This window comes from Nyctibius grandis, chromosome 1 (assembly GCF_013368605.1).
Source record: "Nyctibius grandis isolate bNycGra1 chromosome 1, bNycGra1.pri, whole genome shotgun sequence".
Lineage (NCBI taxonomy): Eukaryota > Metazoa > Chordata > Aves > Nyctibiiformes > Nyctibiidae > Nyctibius > Nyctibius grandis.
In genome coordinates, this window is record NC_090658.1 from 7,742,246 (window position 1) to 7,758,007 (window position 15,762).

General features: G+C 38.9%; 1 protein-coding gene and 1 non-coding gene across 5 annotated transcripts in view; both read left to right on the forward strand.

Annotated features, from left to right (window-relative positions):
• Positions 1 to 15,762, forward strand: part of MACROD2 (mono-ADP ribosylhydrolase 2) — an 896,855-nt gene that overhangs the window by 394,064 nt on the left and 487,029 nt on the right. The gene's annotated exons all lie outside the window — the stretch shown is intronic.
• On the forward strand, positions 11,401 to 11,566 carry LOC137672725 (U2 spliceosomal RNA). Its single transcript, XR_011049622.1, has one exon. It is a non-coding gene; the product is annotated as a U2 spliceosomal RNA (small nuclear RNA).

Sequence of the window (15,762 nt, forward strand, 5' to 3'; positions counted from 1 at the left end):
AGGCACTGAAAACCCCAGTAGTCTCATGCTCATCAGAGCTGTTAACATTTTAGAGCTGTGTTGTGCAAGAAGAATGGAACTGGATGGGATGGATCTGTAATAAGTGCAGTACCTTTATCACGAATCTGGAATTGAACTCAGGATTTTTCTGTGCTGTTAGCAAGTACTTTATGAAACACAGGAGCAGATATATATGTTATCGTCCTGTTATCACAGAAGATAATCTGCTACCTGTGTCTTTTACTTCAATTGCTTAGGTACCAGATTTTTGATAAGTGGGTCTTCGGAATTCATGATATGCCTGTCAGCATCAACGTGCTGCTCCATAATGGGATATCAGTTTGGCTTTCCAGTTTACTTTAAAAAATAGTAATCTATGCAAACCAATTTTTTTTTTCCCAACCTCCAAACCCCAGAAATTACATACAGAGGCTATGCATAAAAAGGGCAGAGAGTTAAAATCACTTGCACACTTTTGGTTAAGTCTTCTCCTTTGTATATGATCATCATCATCCAGTTTTTAATGCTGTGATCGTAGAGCCCAAAAGATATTTTGATTGCAGAAGGTGATACAGCTCTAGGAATCAGGCTTGTGTTGTGAAGGAGCGTCCTGTGTCATTTTGTTGCTGAAATCATGAGGTCTGTGAGTCTTGTGAAGAGACAAGCCCATTATTTGTCTCGTTGCATGGCCACTGTCATAGTCTCCTCTGTGGAAGACCTGGCATCATCACATCAAGCAGACAGCACCTGCCAATGTCCCTGTTCCTGGAGTGAAGAGACAGAGGCCTGAGCAACTACAGTTCTTACAGCTGCCACTGAAATCAGGGGAGAGATGCCCTGACCCCCATAAAATGCTAAAAAGTTCTGAATACCCTCAGTGGGTGGACCTGCCGGCTTTTCACGTGGGCATGCAAGGATCTTGGAGTCAATTGACCTTCATCTTGCTGTGCCCCTGTACCCCAGCTTTTATCCAGGAGAGGATAAAATGCCTTTGTCAGAGGGGAGTGGGAGAGTTTGCAAACAGCAAATAGCCTTTTTTTTTTTTTTATTTTAGGTAGTCACAGGCTGGCGTGCCGAGCACCATGAAAACTAGGATGATAGTAAGAATTTTGCATTCAGAGCAAAATCCAGAGGGTGTTACAAGACAGCCAGAAAGGACAATAAAGCCAATTATTAACTAGCTTCCTTTCATTCAGTGGGAGCCCGTGTTTGTCATTTATGGTGGGGCAGAGGGAAGATGCAGCTTGTGAACAAATGTTGGGAGTTTAAGAGGGTGAAATTTTAAATGAGTCTTTGTAATAATAAAAGAACATAAGGCTTGTATCTGTTAAAAGCAAATTTAAAAATGAAGCCTCTTTCCTGCCCTTCAACTTACAATCTTACGATTATCTTAAATCCCAAAATGAGGGTTCATTGTTAATTTCCTTCTTACCAGAATGTAGAGTAACAGGAGCTTGAGGTTTTAGTGTATGGGAAAAAAAAAAAGTAATCCCTTTTCATTATAACTTCTGGTAGTGTTTTAATTAAAGGCATTAGGAGAACCATCATGTGCGACATTTTGAAATTCTTGTACAGTGTGCTAGGAATATCTAAGAAAGGGATTATGTGCATAACTTGTTCACTCGCAGTGAAGTAGACTGGATTTTGTTATCCTTGACTGTTTATCACCTGCAACTTGATCATGTGGTTTTATGTGGCTAAGAGGAAGAATGTCTTTGTGTGGGTTCTTTGTAGTTCATAATCTATTTAACAAATTGAGACTGGTTTTGGCGAAGTTCTTTGTTGTTTCTTCATCCTGAAAGAAACCTCATTAAAGAAAGCTACGTAAAATTTTGACAGACAGTTAAAGAAAGGACCAAGAAAATTATTTATCTGGTTGTGTGAGTAGCTTTCATTTCTTCCGGGTTTTGCTCCACCGCCTTTCCCCACCTCCCTCCCAGGTATGCCCTCATAGCATGTATCAGCCTGTGTTTGTATGTGCCACCTTCAATGAAGGATTTTGAAGATTCGCTCTGATGAGCTGTGCTGTTCTGTCAGAATCATATGGCGTTATCTGCCTGGCTTCCTGGGCTCACACTGCGCTGCCTGAGTGGCGAGGTGCTGCCCTTCTGCAAATTCCATGAACTTAAGAGGGTAATCCGACAGAACTCTTTGCAAGCATCCTCTGATCTGGTGATTGACAGTTTATGCCAGTAGTTTTCCTTTTGTGTTTTTCTCCAAGAGTTTGCGTTATGTCACTACCCTGTAAAACTGAGTCTAAAGTATATTATGACGATGAGCAATATAGAGTTTTATAACAAAAATTGCACTGGTTGCTCTTTAGAGTGAATGGGTTTGGGTTTTGACCTCCAACATTTTGAATGAGAAGAGTATGGAGGAAGGAACTGGGGCAGTTGTCCCCAGGAATTGTCATGTAACACATATTTGTATACATTTTAAAAAGTGTAAAGTGCAAGGTTTTAGGGAGATGTTTTAAAAGTAGAATGGTGTTTCCACCCACTCCTTACCCTCTGTGTGAGACAAGAGCGTCACTGCTTTTAACAGCTGCCAGTGCAGCTGACCCGGGTTTGAATGGGAAAATCTTGTTGATTGACGTTTAAACAAAATGCTAATTTGTTTACATGCCACGTGGTCCCAGTGGACTTGTTTAGATCACCAGATGCCTCGAAAAGCCAAAGTCTTCGGCTGTTCTAAGGAATTTGTGCAATTTCTCTGTTTATCCTTTCTAGTATTATCTTCCTCCAGGTGATCATTCACTTACAAGATGTCTTTAAGTAGGTCTTTTTAATTTCCTATTCAGTTAAAAAAAAAAAGTTAAACAGGTGTCTAAATTCAGCAGAAGTTACTGGATAAAAGCACATAAAACCAATTTATTAGGTAAAGCAGGGTTACTGTTCAGAGAGACAAGTGTCTCCCTGAAATAATAGCATATGCTGGCTTCTCTGCTTGGACAAGAGGAAGAGTTGTGTGGTTTTTGAACAGCTAGTAAATAATGTCAGTTAACTTTTTTCTTTTTTGACTTGTTTAGCTGACAGCTGATTGACCAGCCATTCTGAAAGCAGGTGGGAAAATCTGTTCAGGTGCCCCTTTTATTCTTTTTCTTCTTTTGTCAAGTCCTCAGGTTCTCACCTAATTACAAGGTGTGTAGAGTGCCTGTGGCATAATTAATTTTACCTAAACAAGTAACATCCATTCAGGAATCTGGGTGTTCCTCACGTGTTTTCCCCAGATGAAGGGATCTCAAGTTTGGTTAGCAATAATACAATAAATCTGAATTTATATTGCTATGACCATATGAAAAGGAGCATAAAATAAATTCATACTTCTTCCCATCTGTGCTTGGTACAAGGGTTGGTACACTCATAACAAAAATCAGGTCCAGGTGTTTCATCAAAAACAAAATCTTGTCATTTCTTATTACACAAAAGCAAAGTATTTATCTTGCAAGTGTTTGAAGGTTTATAGAATCTATGTGAAGAAATTTCTGCCCATTAATGCATATTATTAATGAATGCTTCTGGTTCATTTGGGATTTTTGTATATAGGAAACAATATTAAGAAACTTGTGTGGATGAATTTTTCTAAAATGTCTGTAACAGTATTTATTTAAGTGTGAATGTCCTGTGGACATTTGCAGTACCAACATCTCAGCAGAAAGCCCAAGGTGAAATTTTATAGAGTGTGCTTAGGTGTCTCAACTGATTATAACATTCAATAACTAGAACGTAATGTAAATAATATAATTATCTGAAAAGTTACTACAGATTGATATTTTTAATAATTTTTATTTGGTGAGATATAAAATGATGCATTATGTGAGCTAATGTTGTCACTATGCTTAGCTGTGTCAGTTCTGCTGGACCATCTAATTGATCCAAGAACAGAATATACAGACATCTCCTCCCAAAGTACCCTCAGTTACATGGTTTCACTCTGCTAGAGAGTGTGTGTGTGTCTGTGTGTACACACAGCCACAGGCATACTCTTTTTCTCAGAGATCTCAAAAGGTGAAACTGCAATACCAGTAATTTTTGATTACATGGCCATTGTAATCTCTTAATTATTAGCAGTTTGGTGCCCATCGAGAGCAGCCTTTGCAGCACTTTCGGTCGTTGAGGGAACCGAAACTCTTGGCTTGACAGAAGATTTCAGAGAAGCCCAGAGAGCCCTGTGGGAACTACTTTAAAATCCCAGATAACTGGAAGAAATGATCCCCCTAGGTTTCAAGGTCCCTGTAGCAAATTTAAGCATGGCTTTCATTTCCTTGTCAATGAGATGAAAATGGAGCCGTTTCCCTGAGACTGTGGAAGCAAGCAGCCACACAGTGTAATAGCATTTTGCAAGAGAGGTCGGTGAGGGATAACGCGGGAAGTGGGAGAGCGCGCTGGTGTCCATGACCTTCCTCCCCTCCACAACTGCACGTTAAATGTAGGCTGCTGTTGATAGAGGGGCAGGCAGGTTTTAACAAGAAACAAACAAGTGGGGAGAGCAAATAGCTCTCACTGAGTTTATTCCTTTTATTCCTTCTGCGAAACCAAGGGAAGCCTCTGACGCTTTACTCCTGGCAAAAACGTTTGTCCAGTTTTTACTGCCTCGTGCCCTTTCTTTTGACATGTCGGGCAAAATGAGCAAGTATGAAATTGAAGCAGGGATAGAAGAGGGTAGGAGAAAAGGAAGGACCAGTCCTAGAGAGTGAGTTAGATGATTCTAGCCCTTAAAGCCTAGCAAAAAGCTGTTTAAAATTGCTGAGTACGAAGCAAACATTGCCTGGGTCAGCTTTCCAGCATGACAGCAATAAGCACGTGACCAATAATTCAACTCGACAGAGGAGGTGTTCAAGAATACAAATATCACGAATGCTCTGTTCTGCTTATGCACCTGAAATGTGATACGTAAGCCTGGACTTCCCTGACAGCGTGCTGTCTCCTGTCCTCTCGTTTGATGAGCGTCTTCGATGAGAAAGCGCAGCCTTTCTGACCCCATTAGAGGGGAGAGGCTCTGTCTCTGCGGTCCTTTCTGCAACCTGTGCGCTCTGTGAAGCACGCTGTGCGTGGGGGATTTGTTAAGAGATGCACTGGGACCTTACGTGTCGCAGGCAGACTTGTTACAGATGAAACCCCGTTGACAGAAAGGATTGGGTGCAACTGAGAGATAAAAACAAGAAGTGATATTTTTAAGGAAGACCGCGGTGCAAAATTTTGATTATTTATCGGGCAAGAAGATAGTCAGGGCTTTGTGTTATTAGAGATTCTGTACCCTAGGAAACTGGCAGCGAATCCAGCCTGGTGCTGCCAAACTGTACTTCAGAATCTGAGGTTTCATATGAAAAAGGGGAAAAAAAGCAAAACAAACAGAAAACCCTCTATACCCTGCAGCTGCAGAGAAAATACTCAGAAACTCACTGAGACCAGAGTTGAGCTCTTGTCTTGAGTCAGCAATCAGCTTGAAGCAATACCTTTGAGAAGAGTGAGCTGTGCTGGTCATTTCAATGCATGTGAGCTATGAAGTCTGACATGTTTACGCTGCAGCTAGCTCATTTCTGTGCTTTTTTTTTGCAAAAACCTCAATGGAATGCATGCTGTTTGAGAACGTATGTTCTTGGGACAGGAGAACTAGAAGGAAGGTTTATTATTTTACATGTAAACTAGAATTAAACTTCCCTTCCTCTCTTCTTCTCCCCCCCCCCCAAAAAAAAGCAAGCAACTTTTCAAGTTGTGGAGAAACAGAGAAACAAGGGATATTTTCTTTGCCCACCGGAAAAAGCTTTAGTCATATCCGGACTCTTGAAAAAATCAAAACAAAACCCCCTTCTTCCCACTAACTCCTACATTCTCCTTGGTGCCATATGCCCCAACTTACAATTATCCAGCTTTTAATACATTCCACTTCTGCTCTGACAGCTATACAATGTACAACAGTTGCAGAGTCAGAAGGCAAATCTGTGAAGCACAAAGAATAAAGAATTCGGTGACAGTTTAAAACAAATGCAGTAAATATGGAAGTAAATAACGCAAGTAAAACTGGATGCTGATGGTATTTTTTTCATTTCTGTATGTCTGTCTAAACCTCCTGTCTCGAATGTACCTACACAGTACTGTGAATTTCCCTTTTGGCATCAGCTCCACTGAATTTACGTTTAGCAGCCTATGAAATACAGGGGATCTTGTACGTGGTGCTCCTGATCACCCCAAGGAACCTGTTAATCAGTGGGACAATTGTACGGTTATATGGCTCGCATCATGTTTGAGCATTGGAGCTCAACATTAGAAAAGCACTGTAATTGCTAATAATTAGTACTGGGTAAGCCTCACAGGGTTTACTTATGATTCCCCTCGTGTCAGATTCATATCCAAAGCGTATCTGAAATACCTGAACCATTTAAGGATCTGGGAGGTAATACTTTGTCATTGTGTAAGGCAGAAGACCTGTGTATGAAAGGGCAAGGGGATTGTGAAATAATTACTGGCTCTGCATTTAATTTGAGTCAATGAAAATGCCAGAATGATTGAAGTGTTTATGCTGAAGATCAAGGTGTTAGACTGGAAGAGGGTAATCAAAACCAGGGACATCTTTCTTAAGTTTTTTAATATTTCTTAGGGAGGAGATAATGGAGGACTGTGAGAGTATGGCAAGGGAGTGTTGGAAGGAAAGTCAGGATCAGAGGTCACACCTGTGTGAAGAGATGGTTTGAAAATGACAAATGAAAAATAGAAATACGCTTCACTTGACAGTGATGAATGGGTTCCTTGACCTGAGGAGGAAGACTAGAGGTGTCTTTGCACTGTGGAGATGGTAATTTGATAGTGGCAGTTACAGGTGAAAAAGTTTGCTGTTAAACATACGGTGGAAAAAAATGACTGGTCTTAATTATGTATGGATGCTCATGCCCCTGGGCCTCGATTGCCCCGGCAGCCGTGCTTCTCTGCAGCAATGGCTGTGACACTCGGTTTGCCATTTTTCCATACTTTCAATATGATTCTTCCACCCCTATTTTCTCCAGCTGTTCCCAGTATGCCTTTTACTTTTGTGTTTGTGTTTTGCTTATCTTCAGCGCTGGCGTATTCTGCACCACTCACCCACCCCTTTCCTCTGGCACCACCAAACTGTTCAACTGGCCTCATAAAGCTGATAAACTGATGAGCAAGACTCATAGAGTCAGTATTGCTATACCTGGGACTGTACCTATAGTTTCCATGACGTGGCCAGTGGGATCAGTCATATCTTGCTTACATATCCCATATCTTGGGATCTCTTGTATCCCAAAGGCAGGGAAACATTTGCCAGTGGCCTATAACTGTGCCTCTCTGCAAGCAATAAATGCCAAGAGTCTTGTCAACTTTTAACATACTAAGAGAAGCAGCATGTGATGGGCTGCTGGCTGCTTCTGTTCAAAGATGAAGTTTGAGGTTAGTAGAGGTCTGTTTGCTTGAAAGAGGTTCTGATTGAGATGAATTATGAAAATGTCAATAAATACCACATTTTAAAAGGTAATAAACTGACTATTAATGTTGAAGGCAGAGCTCCAGGCAAACATTAGCAGCAGCCTGAACCACCTACCTTTATGTACCTTTTTCCTCCATAGCACTCGGTATGAGGAGCTGAAGCAGCCCTGGACCCCAGAAGGGAGTTCTTAAAGGCCCAAATAGTCAAAAATGCGTCACAGGCACCGTGCTCGTGGGTTTTGTTCCTTTGTGTGTGGGTTTCAGTCATAACTATCCACGCAAGTCCCTTATGTGCATGTGACATCAATCCGTTTCTTGGCTAAAAATACCTAGTACATTACTGTTTAGTAGGGTGCAATTAATCATATGTTTGGGGACCGTGATGCCAAGTTTTATTTTGTTTTGAAATACTGTGTATGGAAAATTGGAAAAAATAAATAATGAAATGCCATGTTCAGTATAGTTCTCTTCTTTTGTTATTCGTTGTAAAAATGTACCAAAGATTTCTTCTAAAGACTGGAGTTAAAAATAAGTAATCTTTTCATACATCAGGTCAGGGTTTAATTGCTTGCCCACCCAGTGAGGAGTTACCTGCTACTCACCAAGTTCCAATCTGTACACGGTCACACCACCAGTTTAGAGATGATCAACTCAAATGACCTATTTGGGGAACACTTGTATCCATAGGTCTCCCCCCTTCCCCTTCGCTGGACTTGAAGTCTGATTAGTGTTTAGACATTGCTTTGAGATGATGATAATGTGCCTTTTAATTAGCATCAATATTTCTGATCTTTTGGGAAATAATAATGTGCTTCTTTTTTACTCCTTGACTGCTGACAGATGGCCGCTTATTAAACACCATTAAAGTCTGACATCAATCATTTTTGTGCTTTTTAAAATATGTTCGTCATTTCAATGAAATGATATATAGAGGAGGGAAGTTTTTCACACCGGGTTGTTTGGACTGTGATGCAGTGCTGCAACAGCGTTTGGTGGAGGCCTTGGGTTTTAAGGCGCTATAAGTCTGAACTCCGAGGCCTTGCTAGCTTGTCGTTTTGGTATACGTGCGTGTGGTAAAAGGGGCTCTTGTGTGGAAGTAGCCCGAATGCTTTTGAGACAAAGCCACTATTTAAACATTTAGAAACTTGAACTTTTGAGAAGCCTGTGCTCATGTGCAGAAAACATTCCATGCATTTACGCAAGAATTCATATTGTGTGTGTTTTTGTGAGTGCCGTGAAAAAGTGAAGATGAATTCCTGTACGTTATTTGCAGCAACACCTTATTTGACTTGATGCATTCTTGGCTAGGACCTCTGATTTGTTATTTGTGAAACTTTGTTTAATGGGTACAATTACAATCTGTATTGTGTCCTTGCTCGTCTTAATAGCAGTATTAATTTGCAGGAAGGGACAAAAATGATCTTGTGGAGAGTTATCAAGCGGTGTTTAGGCTTTCTGAATGCTAATTAATTCAGAGCTCAAATGCTGTACCTGCTGTTTAAAAGGCTGGCAGCTTGTATTCATCACCTGAGTGACAGCTGTTCCTAGCCTTTTTTACTCTTAAAAAGAGTGGGGAAGATTAACTCCTTCCATGACTGACATATTGAAATAACAATTGTTGTGTTCAAAATTTAAATTTGCAAAATTTTGTCTTTAACAGATTTGTTGATTTTGACAGTATATTAGAGAAAGGATTGGTGACAGGATATTGTTAAAAGAAATTGCTAAACATTTCTCCAGTACACTCTTAGTTTTTCTGGGCAGGGAAAAAAAAAAGTCTCTGACATTTGATGTCAGAACCAGATCCTCCGTGTAAGCTGGGAGAGAAAGAATTAAAATATTGCCAAGTCAGATTTGAACATTTGTAATGAGTGTGGAATCTGAAGAATTTTTCTCTTGGAGTCAAATCCTTTTTTTAATGTTTACTGTCAAGGAAAATATTTATTAGTTGCAATTCAATTAAATGTTCTCTTAAGCCCTTTAAGTGTCACATAAAATGGTAAAGAATAGTTTTATATTTTATACGCTGCATTCAAAGATCACTGAGTTGTTATTTGTTAAAATGAACTCCTCCGCACTAGGAAGAAATGGCAGTCTTCGGTAGAGAAAAGGGGGTTTAAAGGCATGCAGGTAATTTAATTTAATTTAATCTGAAAGGGTATCATCTGGTGTAATGCAGATGTTCTTATGCAGGCTTGAGAGGATTACACAGTTTGCCTGATTGATTGAGGAAGTGAGATACTAATATGGGATTACATTCCTTCTTTTTCACAGAGGAACAGATAGCTAAAATATCTATTAACTCCATCCCTCCATTCCCTCCTGCCTCCAATCAAAACATTTAAATTATATTACATTTTATTTTTGGGGGAAACATGAGACAGATCAACAGTTGTCTTATGTCGAAGGGTATTGCTGAACTACGCATACCAAACAAAATTCCACAAAAGCTTTCAGTTAGTATTTTAGGGTGAATTCAAGGTTTTTTTTCCTTTTCCTACTTTAAAGACCTCTGAAGTCTGGTATGTGTTTTGCTATATAAGTATTTCAGAAATACAGATGCACAGTAGACATGTCATAATAATTACAAAATTTTCATTCACGTTTTGGGGGCCCTGTATCTTTAGGGAAACTCAGGGTGGACTTGCCTAATGCCTCTGGGCTTTGATTCTGCTCACATCGGTTTTTACGCATTCTGATTCAGTAAATCTCATTAAGCACATGTTTAACTTTCAGTATTCGCTGGAAGTTCTGTTGACTTCAGTAGCAAATTAAGCACATGCTTAAATTGTTGTTCAGAGCCTTAGGGAAAGGTGATTAAACTAAAGAACAAAGCTATGCTATTAAAATATTTTAACTCATTAAAATCCAGTAGATTTGCTGATACTGATCCACCAAATACTCTGTATTGGAAGTAAAACAATTACCTTGTAGTTGTCTAGCTCTCTTGTGCAGCTTGGAACACCGACATCAGTGTATTAGCTGGGTATTTTTGCTGTGACAATATATTTCCTTTTACTTTTGACCTACTGTTCTATTCTAATAAATAATTAGTGATTATAATGAGTGATTGAAAATATAATGGGAAATAAAAAGGTTTCCAAGCTTGTTTACAAAGTGTTCTCAGAATGAAAATAATTTTTAAGAAATTGTTGTCTTATTCCAAGTTACTCAAACGTCTTTTGTTATTACTCATTAACTTCAAAAGACATTTTTAGTTTCCACCCACAGGGATGATTTTTTTAAGCGTTAGGAGTATTGTTTTAGTGTTCTTTGTGTGGGCATTTTCTGTGTTAATTTATTGCGGAGTTTGATACAGAGTAATTAAAAATCATGCTTTGGCAAGACTGAGATGTAGTCTTTGAATTAGCGTGTAAGATGCTCTTAATGAGTCCAGCAAGCATTAAGAAAATGTACTGCAGTATGTTGTTCTGTCCTTGGTATGTTATTTATTAAAAAGTCCCTCAACTTTTTAGAATTTTGTGAAATACTTTCTGTAGGGGAGATGTGTTGCTCTCTAATCCATGGGGAGAAGGTTCTAAAATAACCCCGTAATGATTCAGAAACCAGAAGATTGCTTAAGTGTTTGGGGTGGGGGGTAAGGGGGCAGCAGGAGGTCAGAGGGAAGGTTGTTGGGTGGTTTTTCTTTTTATTTAGTTTACCATAGAGGAAATAATCAGACTAAGACTGGAATATTTTGGGAGGCTGGACATGGCATTGTTAGCTTTCCCAAATTCCTGTCCTGGAACAGTTACTTTGTGCACAAAATCATGAGCTCATTGAAGTGAGCTCCTGGAGTGAGTTATTTGGGGTCTGTAGTCTGTTTGCAGCTTCTTGAAATAAATCTGAGTGAAAAAGCTACATAATTGTTGCTACTGCGGTGTTAAAATCTTACGATGATTCAGTCGCAGTATGCTCACTGAGTCAGACCAAGAAACCATGGAGTCTGCGATTCGTGTTTGCTTCTTGACCTTTTGGCAAAGATCAAGTGTAGCATATGTTTTTATCAGTTTAATATCTGTTATGTCCTCAACTTGAGGATTTTATATTAAATGAGTTTGGGGACTGGGAAATGTACTAGGAGCTTACGCCATCCTCTCCGTGCATGAAGCTGTGTTTCTAGAATGGTGTGAAAAGAAAAAGAAAAAAAAAGGCAACAAGTCCCCTAGTGACCATAAATGAGTGTGAAGGGAAGAGCAAGAGTAGAGCAAGCATAGATTATGCTTCTTTAAAGTATTCTCTTAATCTCCACCTATTTTCAGCTCAGAGGTTTTCCTGACCCTCAATAAAACCCATGTAAAAATAAAATAAAATAGCACTTCTGATTGCGTATTAATCTTGTTTTCGCTGTCTTCTCAATCCATGTTAGTATCCATTTTATAATGTCCAATATTACAACATCAGATTTTCACCTTCAGGAATGGGCGTTACTTTGACTTATCGATACAGTGATCCCTGTTGAAGAGCAAGTTATTACATCACTATTGCTGTTTATTTTCACTGACCACTTTTAGAGGTGCTGTTTTTCTGAAAAATGAGATAAAATAGCAATCAGAAATAACCGCAAAATCCAAAAGAGAAGAAATATACTATATCATGATGAAATGGTACATATAGGGTTTTATTTGGTTTGATTGAAGACCGCTGGAAAGAAATAGATGCAATCGATATCTTTGAGGAAACACTGCTGTCACAAGCATTTAAAATATATTCAGAAATATGCCAAAAACTATGGAGAGTTGATGTTCACTTAAACATTTTTGATTAAATACCAGCTTATGCCATTTTATAAACTGGAGGTGCACAACCGTTCCTACATGTCGCAGTCAGTGGGTGGCTAACAAAGCTGGTTTTATTTGGCCTGTGACATAGTTACTGCTGAGGTCTATGTAATGCAGCGGGTGATGACAAGCATGGTTTATGACATCTTTTGAAACAGAATCAAGCCACTAAATGCCAAGTTGATGTGACAGAGTGAAAACTGGAAGTTGTATTAGGGGCAAAATGAAGATAGTTCGGATCGAGAGTGATCAAAATAATTTCTAGATGACATAAGAATTTGACCCTTCAAGGATTTCTTACTAAGTATATGAGGTAATACAGAGAGGAGGAACCTGTGTCATTGTAAATTAGTGTCCTTGAGTTAAGTCTCATTACCAAGACACCTTCAGTGTTTTAATTATTTGACCTGCCATGGTTAAGAAAAAGAAAGTTAATTTGGTGTGACATTTTTGGTGGTAGCTTGGTGCACTACCAAATTAATGGCAATAAAATAAAATAAGTTTCCAAAAAAACCATAACCTTCCAGTTCCTTCATTTTGAATCGGTTGATGATTTCTTAGTCATTATTTGTAGCCTCAGTATTTAAATTAGGACATGTTAAATAAAACTGATGTTCTGGGGGAGGAAAAATTAAGTGTTTGTTAATTGTAACTATTTTAATGTTGCTATTTAATGGAAAATACAGTATTTTCGTTCTTTAAAATTTCTGTTTAGAACCAAAAAATAGTGTCTACAAGATAGAAATCCGCTGCAGCAAAATACCATCTTATTACTATGCGTGCTACGATGCTTACAGGTTATTGTCAATATGCAGTGTCTACTGGCAAGGAAGCTTTTGTTTGTCATGGGAACAAAATGATTGCTCCTCATTTTTCTTGACTGCTGAGTTCTTTAAGCGAAAAGCATTTTGATCCTGGAATAAATATTGATTCTCTCTTTTCTTTCTCTGAGAAAATTAATTTAGTGTGAGCTATATTCACCCAGAAGAGGTAAGGGCAGCTCAGGACCCTGCAGGCTACTTAAACCTGTGAAAAGGCCGGCATTCAAGAAGTGTCTTCATTACCACTAGGTCAGCACATATATGCTAGTTCTTTTGAAGAGTGTCTCCTGGGGCAGAGGAAGGGAGGATTCATGGGCCACTTGTCTATAGCAATAGGACTGCTGGCTTTCTTTTTTCTAGCCAAAAAGAAGTAGAATCTATCTGCCTTCATTTCTGTCCACCTCCCCCATTTCTGAGTGGTTCTGTACCCTAAAACCAGGTGGTCTAGGTGAAACCAAGGGCACTAATGTGCTGTGCCTTCCCGAGACAGCCTTTGGAGAAACGAAGATCTGCATTTTGCTGTGCTGATTTTTAGCATGCAGAAATCCTTTTCATGGTGCATTGGGGGAAAAGTAGAGAGGTTGGCCATAGCCAAGTCTTCCCTTTGTAAATAGTCTTAAAACACAGGAAGAGATAATGCAGAGTGTTGAGATAATGCAGGGGAATACGTTTACAAAACTTACAAAACTGAGCGTCCATTGCTATGGCCACTCTTCAACTGACAGAGGACAGCTCATCCTTGGAGAGGGGCTCAGTGGCATGTTCTTGATACATAAAATTGAAAGAATAGAAAGAGCAATGGGAACAGTTGGACAGATTTCTGTAAAGAATTACACTCTTCCACCTCCCTCTCTTTGCAGCTCTCTTAAGAAGACGTTGTTGTGAGAAACATCTGAACCTTTGCAGATGACTCTGTGTGGCTGTTGCTATCATAGTGTTTGATAGCTGTCTGTGTGCGTGCGCATCCCTATCAGATGGAAAGCATAAGCCTGTGTTACGGTAGAAATTATGTCATGCAAGTGCAAAATTTCTGCTGCCCCAACTTAACAATTAACTTTCATTAGTCAATTAACCATTAGACCAGATTACTGGGTTCCCTTTAGGGAGTGATACCTATGGTGTCTTGATTTTGCTATTTTAAGAGCAACAATTAGCATTCTAAGAAATTAGTTTAGTGGAATTTATTGCAACATGATAAGCTTTGGTATTTGTAAAGTCTGTGTAAGCTTCTGACGTGCTGAATCACTGGATATTATTGTGAAGCTATTTTTTTGATGTTTATGTGCTGTACACTGGTCTTTGTATTATAGCATTGGCCATTTCCTTAGTAAAATGTTTTGAAGAGATGAAGAAAAATGATAAGGATTGTACATCTCTACCACAATGTTAACTGTACATCTCCAGCATGATGTTATCGTGCTTTTGTTCCAGTCAGTACTATTGAATTAATGTTGAATTTACCTTTCATTTTTATTTTTGACTCCTCATTTTTTTAAAAAACTCCACCACAATAAAAAACAAACAAAAATGAGCTGACATATAAATATAACTCACTCACTCCTCCTGTGCCTCAGACAGAGCATAATCCTGCCATTGACTTTCTGCAAACAATTAGGATTGTTTGAGAAGGTTTTAAGCTGAAATGGGGACTTCCATATGGCCTGTATTATCTCTCCTCGAGGGAATGCATTTTGTTAAAGTGACGATTTATGAGATTCAGTACTAATGTCAAACTTTGTTCTGCTGTGTGAAATAACATAATTAAAACACCAAAATAGCAGAACACAAGCAGTGGAATGTTGTTGAACTTGTAGATATTTCCACGTAGGTGATTTAAAATTTGATGGAACAGTGATATGAGTGTTTGAGGCATGTCCATGTGAGATGTAAGAAAAACAAGTCTTAAGCAATTGAGCCATTTCCCTCGGAAAGATTTTATCCAGAGAGGAAGACACAATATTTATGTGGAATAGCAACTGGGAATTTTTAGAATTATTTTAAATTCCTTTATAATAAGTCTCTGCATGATTAGAGAATAGATACAAATCAGATAAGGTACCAGTTTGTCCCATTTGAGTGAAGTAGTCTTCCAGGATAAAATTACAATTTATTTCCTTCTAAATGTGGTATTCATTTGGGAGTTAATTAATTAAGGCTGAGCTGATAAGTATCCACTGTTGTTCTGCAGTCAAGACATGACAAGACACTGGGTATCTACATGGAAAACTCATTCGTACATCAAAAAATAAAGTGCCGGTGCCTATTGTTTCTAGAGCTGTTACATGACATTTCAAATAAACGACTTAATTCCATGTTCAAAATACCTAAAGGTATAATATTTTATTACTGTTGTTACTAACTTAGATTGCATTAGTGTAACGTCTCTTTCCTCATTTGAGAGCCTTTTCTCATGAGACACGAAGGTGGTGTCTGCACACTGTGCCCTACCTGGTTTGCTACTTTATCCAATGACTTTAACAGGTAAAGATGAACATCCTGTAAATCAAACTTCCTAAAATGACTCTCAGTTTGAGGTTCTTTCAGTGATCTTCACTGATGGGGAAGACATATTTGGAGGTTTTGTCAGTGGGATCATGATATGGATTGCTTAGTTACTTTGTACGTGCTGGAAGACTGGGTGGTTTCCTTGTTTCTCTTTGAGGGGAAGTCAAAAATTCATGCAGCAAAAAGATTAAGACTGTCAGTGTTTGGTACAGT